Genomic DNA, 19,474 nt, shown 5'->3' with positions numbered 1-19,474 from the left:
CTTTCTCTGCCTGATATAGAATTGCTTTTCCATTCAGTTTTCTTGCGGCGTAATTCCATCCACACCAGCAATTTTGCCCCATTCCTTAACATGGATTAATCTTGCCTTTCAAAACACAGAAACTCTTTGATCACTAAATGTACCCCCTTTGATCTTTTACTATTCTTTTCTTGCCAAATTCAGAGTGATACTTAATGGTCAAACTCTGAAATGCTGAGCACTCAGTTTGAACATGAGTGCACAAATGTGATGACTTTGTTGATGTGGGTCCCAAACGTTGCTGCACTATAGACAATCCCTTGTCACCATATTATGTGGGTCTGTGGTTTTCCCAATGGTCATGTATGGATGTGAGAGTTGGACTGTGAAGAAGGCTGAGCGCCAAAGAATTGATGCTTTTGAACTGTGGTGTTGGAGAAGACTCTTGAGAGTCCCTTGGACTGCAAGGAGATCCAACCAGTCCATTCTGAAGGAGATCAGCCCTGGGATTTCTTTGGAAGAAATGATGCTAAAGCTGAAACTCCAGTACTTTGGCCACCTCATGTGAAGAGTTGACTCATTGGAAAAAACTCTGATGCTGGGAGGGATTGGGGGCAGGAGGAGAAGGGGATGACAGAGGATGAGATGGCTGGATGGCCTCACTGACTCGATGGACGTGAGTCTGAGTGAACTCTGGGAGTTGGTGATGGACAGGGAGGGCTGGCGTGCTGCAATTCATAGGGTCACAAAGAGTCGGACACGACTCAGCGACTGAACTGAACTGATGGGCACCTTTAAGAATGAAATAGAGGTGGAACTATGAGGTGATGAGAACATTGGGGATTTTTCTTTTTTTTTTAAGTTGATGATATTCTTTCACAAATAGAATGATTTGTTTCTGTTTCAAGAAGACTTTTGTGCTGAGGGACCATGACCAGGTTCATGGGTTATACAGCATCACACCGAGTAAGAAGACAAGGGCCACGTCAACCAACATTTCTAGAATTTGGCTTCATCATCTGTAAAACAAGGTGACACACAGAGGATACTCGATATCCTGCCTTCTCCCTATATGAGGACTCATTACACAGGCACATGAGCACAGTTCTTCTGAGATTATCCAGTTAGTATGTTGGTTTCCTTAAAAATTTAGGAAAGACTCAAGGAATTTCCTTAGAGCCAGTGGGCTGATCAAAAGAAAGTTCACATTTTTGAAAACACAGGATATGATACTGACTTAGCCATTGAAAGGAATGACATCATGTCATTTGCCCTCTGTAATACAGAGTGAAGTAAGTCAGAAAGAGACATATATTGTCTATTAACATATATATGGGGAGTCTTGAAAGAAGGTACAGGCGAAACTATTTGCAAATCGGAAATAGAAACACAGACATGGAAAATAAACATATAAACACTAAGAGAAGAAGGGAGAGGTGGGATAAATTGGGAGATTGGGATTAATATATCTACAGTATTGATACTATGTATAAAATAGATAACTGAGAATCTACTGTAGAGCACAGGGAACTTTACTCAGTGCTCTTGGTGACCTAAATGGGAAGAAAATCCAAAAAAGAGGGGATATATGTACACATGTAGCTGTTTCACTGCTGTACAGCAGAAACTAACAGCATTTTAAAGCATATATACCCCAATTAAAAAAAGAGACACTGTGAGACTGTGTACTGTAATGTTCTTCAGCTACACATTTTTGTATGGTGGTGACTGTATTTTGTTTTGATGATTGTATAGCCAGAAGGTAAGTTAAGAATCCAAAACCCCAATACTGAAAAATATGTTTTCTACCCAGTCTATGAAATGCCATTTTTTGAAACACCTGTATGAGAGTGGTGGTGGGAATAGTAAGTTACAAACAGCAATATGGTTGGGAGAAATTTTTTAAAATTAAAAAATACTGGTATTCGCTCCCTCTTTGCTCTTTTCTGTTTGCTGCTGCCTGTTCCTCTGGCTGGTCTCAGGGTCCTCAGCGTTGCAGTGATGTTGGGAGCTGACCACCGGGGACTGCTGAGCTAGGTGTCATGTGTCAGGAGGAAAGGAGGACAAGAAGTGCTTCCTTCCTCCACTGGCCCTGCCCAGAAGAATTTTCCTGTCTGAGGGTTCATTTGTGGCCTTTAGTTCCAGAAGTTGATATGCCACAAATGGGAGTCAAATTGCCAAACAGGAAATCAATGGAAATCAAACCCACTCTGGAATTGTTAATATAATCTGTTCTCAACCTAGAAACCAGTGAGGACTGTGCAGGGCACAGTATGTACTTGCCCTAAATAGCCTTTTATTTCACTGGCTGGACCCATTACACGCCATCGCTTTCCATTTATAAAACGGGTCCCTTGGAAAATACAGTACTGGTTTCACAGGCATCCTTTTATGATTCCATCTTCTACTTTCCTGAATTCTTAAGTGGACTTTCTGCAATAGTTCACCTACAGTCAGTTGTCCTTGGTCTTTTCTTTTTCTATTGCCTTCTAAAATTTTGTAGTAAATTTAAATTCTCCCTTCTATTCATGAATTTAATAGTCTGCTCCACTGTTCAGATATCAGTGTACCATCTATATTAAGGTCACCTCTAAGTTTACTTAAGGACAATCACTCTGATATACCTATTACTCTGTCTCACCCAAGGCTCTGCTCTCTTGTGTGTTTTTCCAAATCTAGAGTACTTCTTTTTAAATGCCGACATTTTGCTTTCAGGCAGGCAAGGCTCAAACACCATCTCAGCTTCTAGTAAGTGTTAATGAATAAGGCCTCATGTTATCTAACCAGAGTTTCATTTTCTGCGGATCTTATCTTTAGGTACAGGAGACATGTGCAGAATCCCAGTGACTGGAAATCTCTGAAATATTCATTATGTGTTCCATATCTGTTTTCCACATTGCTCTCTCTCCTGTGCTTAGTGGTGCATTTTAACACTGTCTGGGTATTGTTACTGAGGTTATATGTGTACTACAGGTATGTTTATGACATATAACCTAGCAGTGTTTCGTTCTTGCTCCTTCTTGCTGGAAATATTAGCTTGGTTTCTGAATCTGGTGTGCATGCAACAGAGAGAGTATATGTTTCTTTGTGTCTTTTATACTTTGTGTGTTCTATATTTTGGCTCTAAAAAATACCTATAAGCTGAAAGTCATGTGAACACATTTGATTTAAGTGCATTTTGATGTCTGCTTTTTGAATAACATTCTCATTATTTAAGCTCAATTTTGCGTGCTGGTTCATCTCTTTTCACTGATATTTGATATAAAGATTTTGATTTAGATATGAACTCAGCCATAGGGATATACACATCGGAACTGGCTTTTGAATGAGTTACTTTGTGAGTTTTTATTACATATAATCCCCAAGACTATCAAGCCAATCCAAGGAGGGCTTAAACAGGTACCATTAAAAATAGGAATTATGACCATAATCCTAAGCCACAGAATGACATTTATCTAAAGTAATTACCTTGTGATCCAAACACATTTCAGTAGTATTTGTTAATCATGCAAGCATATGGGATCAGGGAATTAAAAATAAGAAGCAAATCAAATAAATGTGACTTTGAAAGTGAAATATATACTTGAGTTACTAGTTTATATTTTTAAAGGAAAAATTAAAAGAAATACATTTTACTAATATTGAAAAGGTCATTGTTAAGCTTTAACAGAGAATGAAACTAATTTAGTATTAGCTATGAATTACCAATTTGAATATCTTTCCATCTGTTTCAAGGTGAAATCTATGTGTGAAACCTGAATGCTCCAGTGATAAGGGGGCCCATTTAATAGCAGGAAAATATCCCATGCCAGGTGGACAAAGCTAGAAATTCACCTTTTGGGAAGAGTGAAGGGAAGCTTAAATGGTGATCTGCCACTTCTTCATGTCTCTCTCCTCATTCCAGCTCCCCCGCACACACACGTGGGGGAAACCACGAAAGTAGCTGCAGTTTTAGGATAAGTTTTGAACTGATATCTGAGTTTGAGACACAGTTTCCCCACTAATTAGGTGGGCAATCGTGACTGTGCTATTTGAGGTCCTCGAGCATCTGTTTCCACACCTGTAATACAGGGATGACAGCCTCCCTGCTGGAAGAGGAAAGATATAAACAGCTGCTATGTAGGCGCTTCTGGCTCAGAGCTTGACACGAAGTCCCATAACCTAGTTGGCTTTGAGCAGTAGCAGTGCCCGTATCTAGCAGAAAGTGCCCTCTGGGTGTTGAGGAACACTAGACTTTCTGTCCTCACCCCAGTAGGCTGCAGGGCCCACCTTGAGCTTTGAGAGAAGACCAAAGTGTTGCCTTCTTCATTTAAAGGATTATCTTACGATTTAAAAGGACTAGAAGTTTGGGATTAGCAGATGCAAACTATTATATATAGGATGGATAAGCAATGAGGTCACAAGCAACTATATTCAATATCCTGTGATAAAGCATAATGGAGAAGAATATGAAAAAGAGTGTTTCTGTATAGCTTAGTCACTTTGCTATATAGCAGAAATTAAACACAACATTGTAAATCAACTATACTGCAATAAAATTTAAAAAATTAAATGAAAACTAAAAAAATGAAGTTGTTAAAAAAGTACATCAAAGAAAATACCAAAATTCTGAGTAAACATTGTAGAAGAGATATGTTCAGGGACATCAGGGACAAGAGCATGTACTCAATATTATTAATATTAGAAACACTGTAATTTAAACCACTATAGAATGCAATATGGGGCTTCCCAGATGGTGCTAGTGGTAAAGAACCTGCCTACCAATGCAGAAGACTCGAGTTTGATCACTGGGTTGGGAAGATCCCCTGGAGAAGGGCATAGGAACCCATTCCATTATTCTTCCCTGGAGAATCCCACGGATGAGGAGCCTGGTAGGTTACAGTCCATAGGGTCACAAAGAGTCGGACACGACTGAAGCAACTTAATACAAACACGCAGGCAGAATGTAATAAAATATTTCACAGACCATCAGAATTAAAAATAAAAAGACTATCAATTAAAAAAGAACTCAGTTTAGCCATAGTCATGTCTTCTTCCTCATTCCTGTTTATTATTTGTACTTGTTGAGATTTTTTTCCCTATAGGATTGGTCTTTTTAGTAATATAACTTTCGTTTCATTTTAATTTTTTGTTTTGTATTTCATGTCTTCTTTCCAATTTCTTTAAGTTTACTTCATTCTTCTAGTTTATGGAATTGATTTTTGGCTGACTTGTTTCCAATCCTTCTCTCTTTTAAAAGGAAATGCATTTCAAGCGTAAAGTTCTCTTGAATGAGCACTGTAGCTACATTCCACAAGACATTTTTAAAAAATACACCATTGTTTATTTTTAGTAGGTTATTTAAGCACACTTATATTTCCTTGAATTTCTGGCATATTTGGTATTTTCCATTTATCAGTGTTGTTGATTCATCTTCTGCCCTATCGAGCTTTCCTGCTGTTTGTTTGATTGCTAGTGCTGTCTCCATTTCTTCTATTGGTGTGGAAGTTACAGCTTCTACTACTTCTCTGTGTTGCATTTTGGGTGATTCATCATCTCAACTTTTTCTTCACTCTTCCTCTTTCTTCTATGTCTAGTCTGAGGTTTGTTTGTTGTTTGTTTGGGGTCAGTCTTAGAGGATTCTCTGTTCTCAGTTTTTAGAGGATTCTGGGACTCTTATTTGGTACAAGAGAGAAAATACGATGATCAGGGTGGTAAGGGAGCTCCAAGTTGTAGAGAGAACAGAGAAGTTAAAAGAAATAGAGAAAATTTTTTAAAAAAAAGGCATTTTAAATCGGAATTCTGGAAGAAGACAGTTGGAGAGGCAATATTTGAAGAGATAAAGTCTGAAGGAGAACTTCCCTGGGAGCCCAGTGCTTAAGAAGCCACTTGCAAATGCAGGGATTCAGTTCAGTCTCTCAGTCGTGTCCGACTTTTTGTCACCCCATGGGCTGCAGCACGCCAGGCTTCTCTGTCCATCACCAACTCCTAAAGCTTGCTCAAACTCATGTCCATCAGGTTGGTAATGTCATCCAACCATCTTGTCCTCTGTCATCTCCTTCTCCTTCTGCCTTCAACCTTTTCCAGCATCAGGATCTTTTCCAATGAGTCAGTTCTTCCTATCACGTGGCCAAAGTATTGGAGCTTCAGCTTCAGCATTAGTCCTTCCAATGAATATTCAGGACTGATTTCCTTTAGGATTGACTGGTCTGATCTCCTTGCAGTGTAAGGGACTCCCAAGAGTCTTCTCCAACAAACGCAAGGGACACAGGTTCAAAACATGTGCCATAGAATTCTCTAGGCAAGAATACTAGAGTGGGTAGCCATTCCCATCTCAGGGGATCTTCCTGACTTAGGGGTTGAACCCATGTCTCCTTCATTGCAGGTTGATTCTTTACTGTCTGAGCCACCAGGGAAGCCCTTATTTATCTATTCTTTAAGTGGTATTTAGTCTATTCATATTTAATGTCATCATCAACATAGCTTGTATTTAGATCTTTCATCTTGATATATGTTTCTCTTTTTAATATCCTGCCTTATTTTAGGTGACCAAGTAATTATTTAATTTCTATTAACTCTTTAAGTATACATTTTTGTATTGAGTGTCACTAGAAATTACAATATGTATCTTTAACTTGCCACAGTTCAATTTCCAATTGTGCCATCAAACTCTTTGCAAGATGTAGGGATGCCGTGATTATATACATAATTCTACTTATTCTGCTCCCACTCCTGTGCTCTTTATTCCTCTGCTTTGAATGAATGTAGCCTAAATCTGTATTTGTTATATATATATTACACAAGCATAGATATGTGTCTGTACACAAAAATATGCACATGTTAAAAATAAATAAATCTCTTAATTTTACCCATATATTTCACTTTCTATGTTTTTTTTTTCCTTCTGCAGACTTGAACTTTTTTCTGAAATTGTATATTCCCTGAAGAAGTGCTTTTAGCATTTTTTTTTTCTATTTTAAGTTTTATTTTATTTGTTTTTTAAATTTAAATTTATTTATTTTAATTGGAGGCTAATTACTTTACAGTATTGTACTGGGTTTGCCATACATCAACATGAATCCACCATGGGTGTACACGTGTTCCCAGTCCTGAACCCCCCTCCCCCGTCCCTCCCCATACCATCCCTCTGTGTCATTCCAGTGCACCAGCCTCAAGCATCCTGTATCCTGCATCGAACCTAGACTGGTGATTTGTTTCTTATATGATATTATACATGTTTCAATGCCATTCTCCCAAATCATCCCACCCTCTCCCTCTCCCACAGAGTCCAAAAGACTGTTCTATACATCTATGTCTCTTTTGCTGTCTCACATACAGGGTTATTGTTACCATCTTTCTAATTTCCATATATATGCATTAGTATACTGTATTGGTGTTTTTCTTTCTGGCTTACTTGACTGTGTATAATGGGCTCCAGTTTCATCCACCTCATTAGAACTGATTCAAATGTATTCTTTTTAATGGCTGAGTAATACTCCATTGTGTATATGTACCACAGCCTTCTTATCCATTCGTCTGCTGATGGACAGCTAGGTTGCTTCCATGTCCTGGCTGTTATAAACAGTGCTGCGATGAACATTGGGGTACATGTGTCTCTTTCAATTCTGGTTTTCTCAGTGTGAATGCCCAGAAGTGGGACTGCTGGGTCATAAGGTAGTTCTATTTCCAGTTTTTTAAGGAATCTCCACACTGTTGTCCATAGTGGCTGTACTAGTTTGCATTCCCACCAACAATATAAGAGGGTTCCCTTTTCTCCACACCTTCTCCAGCATTTATTGCTTGCAGATTTTTGGATCACAGCCATTCTGACTGGTGTGAAGTGGTACCTCATTGTGGTTTTGATTTGCATTTCTCTAATAATGAGTGATGTTGAGCATCTTTTCATGTGTTTGTTAGCCATCTGTATGTCTTCTCTGGAGAAATGTCTATTTAGTTCTTTGGCCCATTTTTTGATTGGGTCATTTATTTTTCTGGAATTGAGCTGCATAAGTTGGTTGTATATTTTTGAGATTAGTTGTTTGTCAGTTGCTTCATTTGCTATTATTTTCTCCCAAACCAAACCCTAAAGACTCCACCAGAAAATTACTAGAGCTAATCAATGAATATAGTAAAGTTGCAGGATATAAAATCAACACACAGAAATCTCTTGCATTCCTATACACTAATAATGAGAAAGTAGAAAAAGGAATTAAGGGAACAATTCCATTCACCATTGCAACAAAAAGAATACAATACTTAGGAATATATCTACCTAAAGAAACTAAAGACCTATATTTAGAAAACTATAAAACACTGGTGAAAGAAATCAAAGAGGACACTAATAGATGGAGAAATATACCATGTTCATGGATCAGAAGAATCAATATAGTGAAAATGAGTATACTACCCAAAGCAATCTATAGATTCAGTACAATCCCTATCAAGCTACCAGTGGTATTTTTCACAGAGCTGGAATAAATAATTTCATAATTTGTATGAAAATACAAAAAACCTCGAATAGCCAAAGCAATCTTGACAAAGAAGAGTGGAACTGGAGGAATCAACCTGCCTGACTTCAGGCTCTACTACAAAGCCACAGTTACCAAGACAGAATTATAGATCAATGGAACAAAATAGGAATACAGTATACTAACACATATATATGGAATTTAGAAAGATGGCAATGACGACCCTGTATGCAAGACAGGAAAAAAGACACAGCAGTGTATAACGGACTTTTGGACTCAGAGAGAGAGGGAGAGGGTGGGATGATTTGGGAGAATGGCATTCTATCATGTATACTATCATGTAAGAATTGAATCGCCAGTCTATGTCTGACACAGGATACAGCATGCTTGGGGCTGGTGCATGGGGATGACCCACAGAGATGTTATGGGGAGGGAGGTGGGAGGGGGTTTCATGTTTGGGAACACATGTAAGAATCAAAGATTTTAAAATTTAAATAAATAAATCTCAAAACATTTAATTTGAAAAGAAAAAAAAAAAAAAAAGGAAGCCCAGAAATAAATCCACACACCTATGGACACCTTATCTTCTACAAAGGAGGCAAGAATATACAATGGATTAAAGACAATCTCTTTAATAAGTGGTGCTTGAAAAACTGGCAAACCACTTGTAAAAGAATGAAACTAGATCACTTTCTAACACCATACAGAAAAATAAACTCAAATGGATTAAAGATCTAAACATAAGACCAGAAACTATAAAACTCCTAGAGGAGAACATAGGCAAAACACTCTATGACATAAATCACAGCAGGATCCTCTATAACCCACCTCCCAGAATACTGAAAATAAAAGCAAAAATAAACAAATGGGACCTAATTAAAGTTAAAAGCTTCTGCACAACAAAGGAGACTATAAGCAAGGTCAAAAGATAGCCTTCAGAATGGGAGAAAATAATAGCAAATGAAGCATTTCTTATACTACAGATTTTCTGGCTATAAAATCTGAAGTTTCCTTTGACTGAAATTGTCTTAATCTAGCTTCCATTTTTGATGTAAACTTTGGTAAGATATAAAATTTTATATAAACAGCTTTTTTTAAATTGTATTTTTGAAAACTTTATTTCACACTGAGGAATTCAGTCTTCACTCTTTTCATGCTTTCCTTACATATGACCTGGCTGGGTTTTTTTTTATTGTTGTTTTGTTTATTTTTGGCTATTTAAGGTTTTCTTTCCAGTTTCGGTTTTCAGCAGTTTGCCTCTGATGCTGTAGGTGTGACTTTTAAATTACTCTTTAAAGGCTTATCATGTCATTTGCTGAGCTTCTTGGATATGTATATTGACATATTTCATCAATTTCAAATTTAGTAACTTGTGTCTTAAAATAATTTTTATCCTATATCTTTCTTCTCCCCTTTGGGGATTTCAATTATTTATATGTTTTGATCATATATTATATGTCTTGGGTATTTTGTTTTATTTTTTTACTTTTTTATTTGCTATTCTATTATCAATATAGTATCTATTTACTTGCCTTTGATTTCTCTGATTCTTTTCTCTGTCCAGTCTGCTAATAAGCTCATCAACTGCATCTTCCCCTCTGACATCACATAATTCCATCATGATAGTTCCATTTCATTTTCTTTTTTTACTGTTTCCACTTATGTGGAAAGTCTTTATCCGCTTATACTTGTCATCCACAGCTTCCTCTAGATCTTCCATCATAAATTCTTTGGAATCCCTGAGTGATAATTCTAACATCTGAGTCATTGCCATATTTGTTTCTATGAACTGTTTCCTCTTTTAAATGTAGTCCTCTTTTCTCGCTTCTTTGTGTATCTTGTGGTTTTTGTTGTTGTTGTTGTTGTTTTTTGTTTTTTTTTACACTGAACATTGTGATGGGATAAGGCATGTCCACCTCCTGAGAGGGACATGCCCCATGAATTTGATGGTCTGAGATTGAGTTAATCTAATGGGTAGCTGAGCTGTCCCTGGACTCTGTTGTGAAGTTAGAATTTTAAGTTAGACTCAGTTCGCCACTGAATTTCACACATTGTGGAGGTGGGGTTGGGACTTTGCCTTCAGAAGGCTTGGGGTCTGAGCACCAGTCAGACTCTTTAGATCTCTTTGTGCATCACAAGGCCAGCTACGAGCTTTCCAAACCATGGCAATGCTGTTTCTGCTTTGCAGCCTGCCTGCCAGCATTTTGAGTTTCTGGCGCATTCTCTTTGCTCTCTAGACCCATTCATAGCTGTATGCACCTAGGGCATCTCTTTCTGCCTTAGGGTATGGCCCTCTCAGCCATTGTACTTGGTGAATGTCCAGGGATTTTGTAGGGATTCATCTCAGTCCTCCTGTTCTTCTCCCAGCTTTCAGCATTTACTATGTTGCTAAATATATTCTTGCCTTCTTAATTTCCTACCATAAATTTCCCTTTTTCTTTTTATTAATTACATATTAATAAATAAATATTCTATATTATTAGTATTATATTTACATTTATGACATCTTCCTTTATTGACATCTTAAATGCAATTTGGGGGTAAAAAAGGAGGCATAAAAAACAAAGAAGCATGCTTGCTTTGGCAGCACATATACTAAAATTGGAATAATACAGAGAATATTTGCACAGCTCCTGCACAAGGATGACACACAAGTTTGTGAGGTGTTCCATATTTTTAATTGACCCACAGATACAGAAAACAAACTTATGGTTACCAAAGGGGAAAGTGGGGGAGGGATAAATAAGAGGTCTGGGATTAACATATACACACTGCTCCTGCTGCTAAGTCGCTTCAGTCATGTCCGACTCTGTGCGACCCCATAGACGGCATCCCAGTCAAATAGAAAACCAGCAAGTACCTACTGTATAGCATCAAAGCTATATAATTGAACTGTATTTGATATTTTGTAGTAATCTATAAGGGAAAATAATCTGAAAAAGATTTATACACACACACACACACATACACACACGTATATACATTTGACTCTCTCTGCTGTACTCCTGAAACTAACACAATATTGTAAATCAACTATACTTCAATAAGAAAAACAAAAGAAAAGAAGATGCAAATAAATATTGGAGGAAAAATCCCCCAATTCTATAAACCTTACCTAAAGAGATAATTTCTCCTACTTAAGTTTGGAAATGAAATTATATAGCTCTGGTTCAAGGTGAATTATCAGTGAGGGTTCACTAGAGAAACAGAACCAGTCAGAGATAGATGGATAGATGACAGAGATGGATTTCAAGGGATTAGCTCACACGATTATGCAGTTGTGGTGAGACTGAAATCCATAAGACAAGCCACCAGGACAGGGTGGATGCTCTGGGGCAGGGTCTGATCCTGTAGTCCACAGGCAGGATTTCATTTTCAGGGAACGCTCTTTTCAGCTGTAAGTTCTTTGATCTGTCTAGATGGTGCTTACCTAGTTTATCTGGGGTAATCTCTTTTACTTAAAGTCAGTTGATTGTGGGTGTTCATCACATCTACAAAATGACCTTCACAGCAACAGCTGCAGTGGTGTTTGAGTGACTGAGTGCTACACCTAGCTCTAGGATGACACATAAAACTGACTATCACAGTAGGTAAGGCCATGTCCTGAGGCTGAAGCTGAAGCTCCAGTACTTTGGTCACCTGATGTAAAGAGCTGACTCATGGAAAAGACCCTGATGCTGGGCAAGATTGAGGGCAGAAGAAGGAGGGGACAACAGAGGATGAGATGGCTGGAGGGCATCACTGACTCAATGGACATGAGTTTCAGCAAACTCCAGGCGATAGTGAAGGACAGAGAAGCCTGGCATGCAGCAGTGCATGGGGTCACAAAGGGTTGGGCATATTCTACAAGGCAGTACAGTATGTAGTAAGGAGTAAATATTAAGGAAGAAAATAGATGCAAGTGAGAAAATGAAAGGGTTCCTAACTGTTAATCATCCCGCAGAAATGCAGGCTGGGTGTCCTCGACAGTGCCCGGGTCTGTCATTCAAGCAACCTTTCCGTGTATCACAATGTTCCTTTCTTATAAGTCTGAGAGGAACCCTACTAAACAGGGGACTAAATATTCAGTCTGGGTTCAGGTGTCAGCTGCTTCTGGGATTTTCTGAGAGACCCAGCTCCCCAGCACCTGGAGACTCCCAGGCCCATGGGAAGCCCCTTCTGTCAGGGCGAGAAGCCTCCCTCAAATGCAGCCATTATGCTCACAGAAAGGGGGCTGCTTCCAGCTGGCCCACTGCCCAGGTTGCCCTGAGTGAACTGGGGCCCCTCTCAGATCATTCTGCTCATTGCACCCCAACAGTCTTCAGGGGATACATCAAAATTTTCACAGAAGACATTTTGTTTTGGCAAGATATGGTTATTTGGTCACAGTCCTTTTCCCCCTACTACCTTTCTGTATTTACGAAAGTTTTTACAATGCAAATATGTTAATTTTATAATAAAAAACAATACAATAGCATTTTTCATTTTTAAATTTTATTTATTTTATTATTGGTGTCTAATTGCTTTACAATGTTGTGTTAGTGTCTGCTGTACAACAAAGTGAATCAGCTAAACGTGTACATATATTCAGGTTTCCCAGGTGGTGCTAGTGGTAAATAACCTCCCTGCCAATGCAGGAGACATGGGTTTGATCCCTGGATAGGGACAATCCCCTGGAGGAGGGCATGGCAACCCACTCCAGTATTCTTTCCTGGAGAATCCCATGGACAGAGGAGCCTGGTGGGCTACAGTCCACGAGGTCACAAAGAGCTGGGCCTGACTGAGGTGACTTAGCATTCACATACATACATCTCCCCTCTCTTAACCTGCCTCCCACCTCCTACCCCTCCATCCCACCCCTGTAGGTCATCACAGAGCCTGGAGCTGAGCTCTCTGTGCTACACAGCAGCTTCCCACTAGCTCTGTGTTTTACACATGGTAGTGTAATATATGTCAATGCTTCTCTCTCAGTTTGTCCCACCCTCTCCTTCCCTTCCTGTGGAAATTAGTTTATATTCTGTAAGGAAGAAACTAGGATTGCTAACACTGTTTTCCTTTTCCATGTCTTCACCTATAATTACCATAAGCATCTTTCTAATACAGCCTGGAGGATCTGTGTGGTAGAGTGGTCTATGAGGACAAAAAAGGATTCCCTAAAACCTGGGATAAGCCCCCATTTTTAGGAAATGGGAGCGTTTGTACATTGAGAATGTTGGGAATGATGACTCTAAATTCATTGGCTTTTTTTCAAGTAGACCAGCCAATCTTTAAAAAGAAAATGTGAATCATATCCTAAAACACTTTGTGCCTTAATAAAATTAGCTCAGTAACTTTGCTAATATGGTCTCTCTGCTCATATTACTTTATGAGAAAGTGTCTGATTGGAATAAAATTTAGATAAAACATTCTGGCACATAAAGAATAATTGGAAAGGGAAAGAAGCAGGTGGTACACATACATTCTGTATCCATTGCTGAATGCTTTAGTCAAAAATAGTTTATACATGAGAAGTGGAAGAGATGACCAAACAGAAAAAAATATTAGGCAGCACTACCAGGAATATGGAAACAGAGCAGGACCTTGTGGGGCATTCAGGACAGAAGCCTCGCTCCCTGCCATGTCCTCTGCTTGCCTTTTATCTGGAGAAAGACTTTATCCAAAAGATAAGGTTAATCAGAGATATAAGAAGATGCAGAAACAAAGGAAAAGCGAACAGTACAGAATAATAATAGTTCAGTCATTAAGCCAGGTCAGGGACCTTTAGTTGCTCCTCAAGGGCTACAGATAATTTCCTGAGCCATGGCCTCTGAGCTGTCTTATAGATACTGAAACCCCCACCAGGTGGAAAAAGTTAACTGCATGATGGCCAGACGGTGGCCATGATACAAGCTGCCACAATTCCAAGAAATGGCCTCGAAGAAATGGGAACAAACCGACCCTGGAACTAACTGTACTGAAAACAATCAAGGTGATGCCGGTCAGACCACTGATGACCAATTTCAAGATGACTGTCAGAGATGACTGTGCTGTTTCTGCATGTAGCCCGCCTCTCTCTGCCTATATCCCCTGAAACACTCCTTGAAAAGCTCTTGCCCACTGATGCCAGAGGGAAAGTGGACTTTGGACATGAGTCCACCTTCTCTCCCAGTGGCCAGCCTCCAGAGTAAAGCTACTTTTCCTTTCTACCAACACTTGCCTCTCAAGTATCAGCTTTTTGAGCCATAAGCAGCCAGACCAGAGTTCAGGAACAATACTAGATCAAGAGGTGTAGTCTTGAAGAGAAAAAAAATTCTCTTAGAAAGTAACCAAAAATATCCCAAAGGCTGAATTTTAATGTTTTTCATACCAGTGTTTCTGATCATTTTCAAGTCAATTCAACAAGTAATATTCATACCTGACCCTAATGTGTCCAGGAATAGTGATACAGTAGTAATCAGAAGATACTAACGCTTGCCCTTGTAGAGCTAATGTTCCAGTGAGAAGAGAGATGATGGACATAAAAAGTCAGTTACAAAGTATGCTAAAGTGATAATTAAGATAGGGCTGGGGAGTTGTGGAATGTGATGTAAAGTGAAAGTTATTGTAAGAGACAAAAAATATCCTACTTGATCCATTCCTTAAAGTGGGTCCTGTTTGGTTGTAGCCTAGTTCATGACGGGTAACTGGTGAAACTGGCTCCGATTTCTTGAGACTTAGTCTGAGTTCTCTGGTTCAGTGTTAAGAGCAACTGAGGAGAGAATTCTGTGGACTTGTCACTCCACAGCAGACTCTGTTTTTCTTGTAATTTGATGGGAGTAGGAAGAGTAGAAACAAGAGTCCTAGTTATATCTTAGCAATGAACACGTGGCCGTTAAGAAGTGAGCTGGCGTGTGCAAAGTGAGTGTAGTCAATGGGTGCTGAAATATCAGGATCCTTGCATGAGTGACCCCAAAGCCAGGGCCAGTTTACCCCTAGTATAACAGGCACAGTATCTAGGGCCGCAATCATTTTAAAAACCCGTGAAGATGTTTTAATGTCTTTTCAAATCAGAAGAAAAAAATGAAAACGATCCAGTCCAGATTTCATTTATCTTTATATTTCTAGTCATAAAACATAATTTTAAGCAATTTTTATGGAGGAAAGACCTATGAATGTCTTAATGTGGCCCTTCCCATAGCCCTGTGCCCTTCAGAGTAACAGCCCTCCCTCTGTTTTATTCGTATTGAGAGAATTTCTCATCACGGAAGGAAAGATGCTTATTCATTTGGAATGGGGACATCAACCCACACCTGAGCCCATCCTCCCTCTGTGCCATAAAGAGATGCTCAGCAAAGAACTTCAGAAGTGAACATCTTTCAGTATTATCTTGTAAATATAGGGTCCCAGCTTTACAAAGCTTCTAGAGAAATAACAACATCTAGGGAGGAACTTGAGTTTTATATTGTAATTGCAATTTTAAAACATTAACAATATTAAATTACAAACAGCATTTCATTTAAACAAAATGTATGTTCAGAATTTCCCAGACACATTAATTATGCAAAATTAATTTTAATATGAATCGGAAAAAGTATTGTGAGTTCAATCTTCATGATGGAGAGTATGTTTTCAGAGGTTGTTTTGGGGAGGAAAATTCTGTTCCATTAAGAATTTGTTCCATCAAAAATGTCTGTAAGCTTTTCAGAAGGGTGGGCAGAAATGTAGCATTTAGATAAACCAACTGTCATTTTGGATCAGTGTTTTTAAATATTCTTCATAGTGTGATTTTATATTAGAGAGAAATGCATTTAAAAGGACAGAGAGAGATGCCTATAGAGATGCAAGGAGAGCATCACTGTGCTCATTTCCCCCCTAGGTAACACTGTGATATTATCGTTGTGCAGTTGCTAAGCTGCCTCTGACTCTTTTTGACTCCATGGACTGCAGCATGCAAGGCTTCCCTGTCCTTCACTATCTTCTGGAGTTTGCTCAAATTCATGTCCATTGAGTCTGTGATGCCATTTAACCATCTCATCCTCTGTGCTTTCTCTTCTCCTTTTGCTTTCAAAATCTTTCCCAGCATCAGGGACTTTTCCAATGAGTTGGCTCTTCACATCAGGTGGCCAAAGTATTGGAGCTTCAGCTTCAGCAACAGTCCAGAGCTGTGATGCATATCACTTAAATGAATGAGTAAACAAGTAAATTAACAAATACATGAAGGGATGACTGAGTTAATAAATGAGTGAATACTCCCATGAAAGACGTAATGAGTAAATGAATGGATGAAAGCTTGAGTGAGTGACAGAATTCTTGATGAATGAATGGATAAACAAATGAGTAGATGTCTGTGTTAGTGGTGATGTGATTTTCTTTTCTCTTTAGCTGACTTTTTTTCCAGAGAAATGTGGCATCAACCTCATTGAATGTTTCAAACAGTGATTTTGTTTTAAAAGCATTCTGTGCCACATGATGCATAGGCCTTGGACTAAAGAGAGAACAGCAAATAATTTGGAACTCAGCTGACGATAAATTTGCTAAATCCAGTCCATGGTAAATTCAAATCACTCTAGAGCAGTGAAGAATGTGTTGGACGGGGGGCAGTTTGGTGGAAAGCCAATCTGTGACGAACTCAGGCCTGAGAACCAGCACTTACCTAGAGAGCCTTCTGCTGTTCAAGTGTAGCAGAGGCTCACAGGCCCAGCTATTGCTGTCTTTTAATGCAGAGCAGCTTACGTGGGATTCCCTCGATTACGTTATTAAGATTCCATCCTGTTACTTCTCATCTCTCCCCTTCTCTGTGTGATGAAGTGTGAAACGTATGCTGGGCTGTGGCATCCTGCCACCTTCTCAGGAAACGTTCCCAGACAGGACTGGCTCTTCCTGAGCCGCCGTTTCCCAGAGTCGATGGTGCCAAATGCAACTGCGCTGTCTCCTGAAGCACATGCTTACGGCAGGCTAATTGGAAAACCCTGAACCATGAAATTTAGGACAATAGTAACATATGTGGAAGTGAGAAAGGGATGAAAGCTAAATGATCCATTTAGCAGAGGGGAAATAGAACTCGGTTTCAGCTGGGACTTCAGTGTCTACACTTTCAGCTTGAGAACTCACATTTCAGTTTTATCTATGTGCCTCTTTTCATGAAGCTCCTGTTGGCTGGTGTGTCAAGTTTACATGGTGGTGCTAGTGTTAAAGAATCCACCTGCCAATGCAGGAGACACAAGAGACTTGGGTTCCATCCCTGGTTTGGGAGGATCCCCTGGAGGAGGGCATGGTGACCCACTCCAATATTCTCGCTTGGAGAATCCCCCTGGACAGAGGAGCCAGGTATGCTGCAGACCACAGGGTTGCAAAGAGTTGGAATCGACCTAGTGACTGAAAAACAATAAAGCTTACACATCTACATGAAAGGATGTAGGTGTGTGTGTCAGGGGGGACATGCATGTGCGGAACTGGCAGGAGGTGGAATGTTTTCCATCTCTTAACATTGAATCTTGCCTTTTAATGTAATGGTAACAAAAAATGTAAAGTGGAGCCAGGAGCCTGTCCACGATGCAGAAATCAGGCTGCTGATTTTATACATGTTGAAGACATCTTCAAAAGACTGATGGCAAACATATGGTTGTGGATAATTCAGAAGTCATTCACATGTAGGGACAGTGATTGAGCTTTGTGGAAATAATTCCCAATTCAAATCTGATATGTTATTTATCCTACTGTTACTGATGCTGTCCCATAAGTCATATGGGACTTATCTCTATGGCAACAGTGCCCTAAGACTTCTCCATAACACACCAACATCTCAGCATTGTTTTTTTGGGATTGATGTCCATCGAATGGCTGAAAACCTGAGTGATCTGGAGCCAGATCCAAGGCCCAGGACCCTGCTCTGACCACTGAGAGTGTTTATCATGTACCTACAGACCACTTCTTTTTCTCTTCAGAAGGGTAGAACCTTCTCTTTGTTCTGTTCTCCAGTTTCAGTGCCTTCTCATCTAATGGCCCAAGATGCTAGGAAACTCTCAGGTGATACACGCCTCACTTGCCACATGGCTCATCCAGACACAGATACCCAGCATCCCTGGGCACTAGAACATCTCTGGCCGGGAGAAGAAGCTGTGCCTTGGTTGGCAGAGAAGAGTACAGTCCTTGGACACAGTACCTGTGTCTGTACTTGTAGTTTCAGCAACATTATTAACCTTCAAGTATTATTGAAAAGGCCCCCCCTTGAGTAATGTGCTCAGGGAAAGTAACATCCTCCCTTGCTCTGTACCCCTGCCTCTCTCCCCTCCAGCTTCCAGATACCCACTCAGGAAGCACAGAAAGGAACCAGGTCAATATGGTACACCATGTAGGCACACTGATTTCCTTGTTGTTGCTGTTCAGTCAACTAAGTCGTGTCCAATTCTTTGCAACCCCATGGCCTGAAGTACATCAGGCTTCCCTGTCCTTCATTATCTCCTTGAATTTGCTCAAACTCATGTCCATTGAGTTGGTGACGCTATCCAACCACCTCATCCTCTGCCACCCCCTTCTTCTCCTGCCCACAATCTTTCCCAGCATCAGGATGTTTTCCAGTGAGTCAGTTCTTCCCATCAGGTGGCCAAAGTATTGGAGCTTCAGCTTCAGCATCAGTCCTTCCAATGAATATTCCTTTAGGATTGACTGGTTTGATCTCCTTGCAATCCAAGGGACTCTCAAGAGTCTTCTCCAGCACCACAGGTCAAAAGCATCAATTCTTCAGCACTCAGACTTCTTCATGGTCCAACTCTCACATCCATACATGACTACTGGAAAAACCATAGCTTTGACTAGATGGACTTTTGTTGGCAAAGTCATAGCTCTGCTTTTTAATACATCTCTGGTTTCCTTAAGGTCAAGTAAATTCTCATGCTAATTCTGTAGTGGAATAAGCTTGTATCTATTATGGATACAGTGTTGTATCATACATTTTAAAGTCAGGCACAAAACTTCAAGAAGTGTGGGGCCCATGGCAGCACTGTTGGCTCTCCCCTTGTCCAGTTCCTGGCATATTTCAGAGCTGCAAGTCTCCTGTGGTGCCTCAACCTTTTATCCCTCTCTCTCTCTCTCTCTCTCTCCCCCCCTCCCCC

At 39.7% G+C, this 19,474-nt stretch overlaps 1 protein-coding gene and 1 non-coding gene across 2 annotated transcripts in view; both read left to right on the top strand.

Annotated features, from left to right (window-relative positions):
• Positions 1–19,474, top strand: part of DSCAM (DS cell adhesion molecule) — a 684,538-nt gene that overhangs the window by 145,106 nt on the left and 519,958 nt on the right. The gene's annotated exons all lie outside the window — the stretch shown is intronic.
• On the top strand, positions 11,002–11,104 carry LOC138093448 (U6 spliceosomal RNA). Its single transcript, XR_011146093.1, has one exon. It is a non-coding gene; the product is annotated as a U6 spliceosomal RNA (small nuclear RNA).

The sequence above is a fragment of the Capricornis sumatraensis genome, chromosome 1, assembly GCF_032405125.1.
Source record: "Capricornis sumatraensis isolate serow.1 chromosome 1, serow.2, whole genome shotgun sequence".
NCBI classification, from domain to species: Eukaryota; Metazoa; Chordata; class Mammalia; order Artiodactyla; family Bovidae; genus Capricornis; species Capricornis sumatraensis.
The sequence above is the reverse complement of the archived record's forward strand: the minus strand, read 5'-3'. Positions and strand labels throughout refer to the sequence as shown.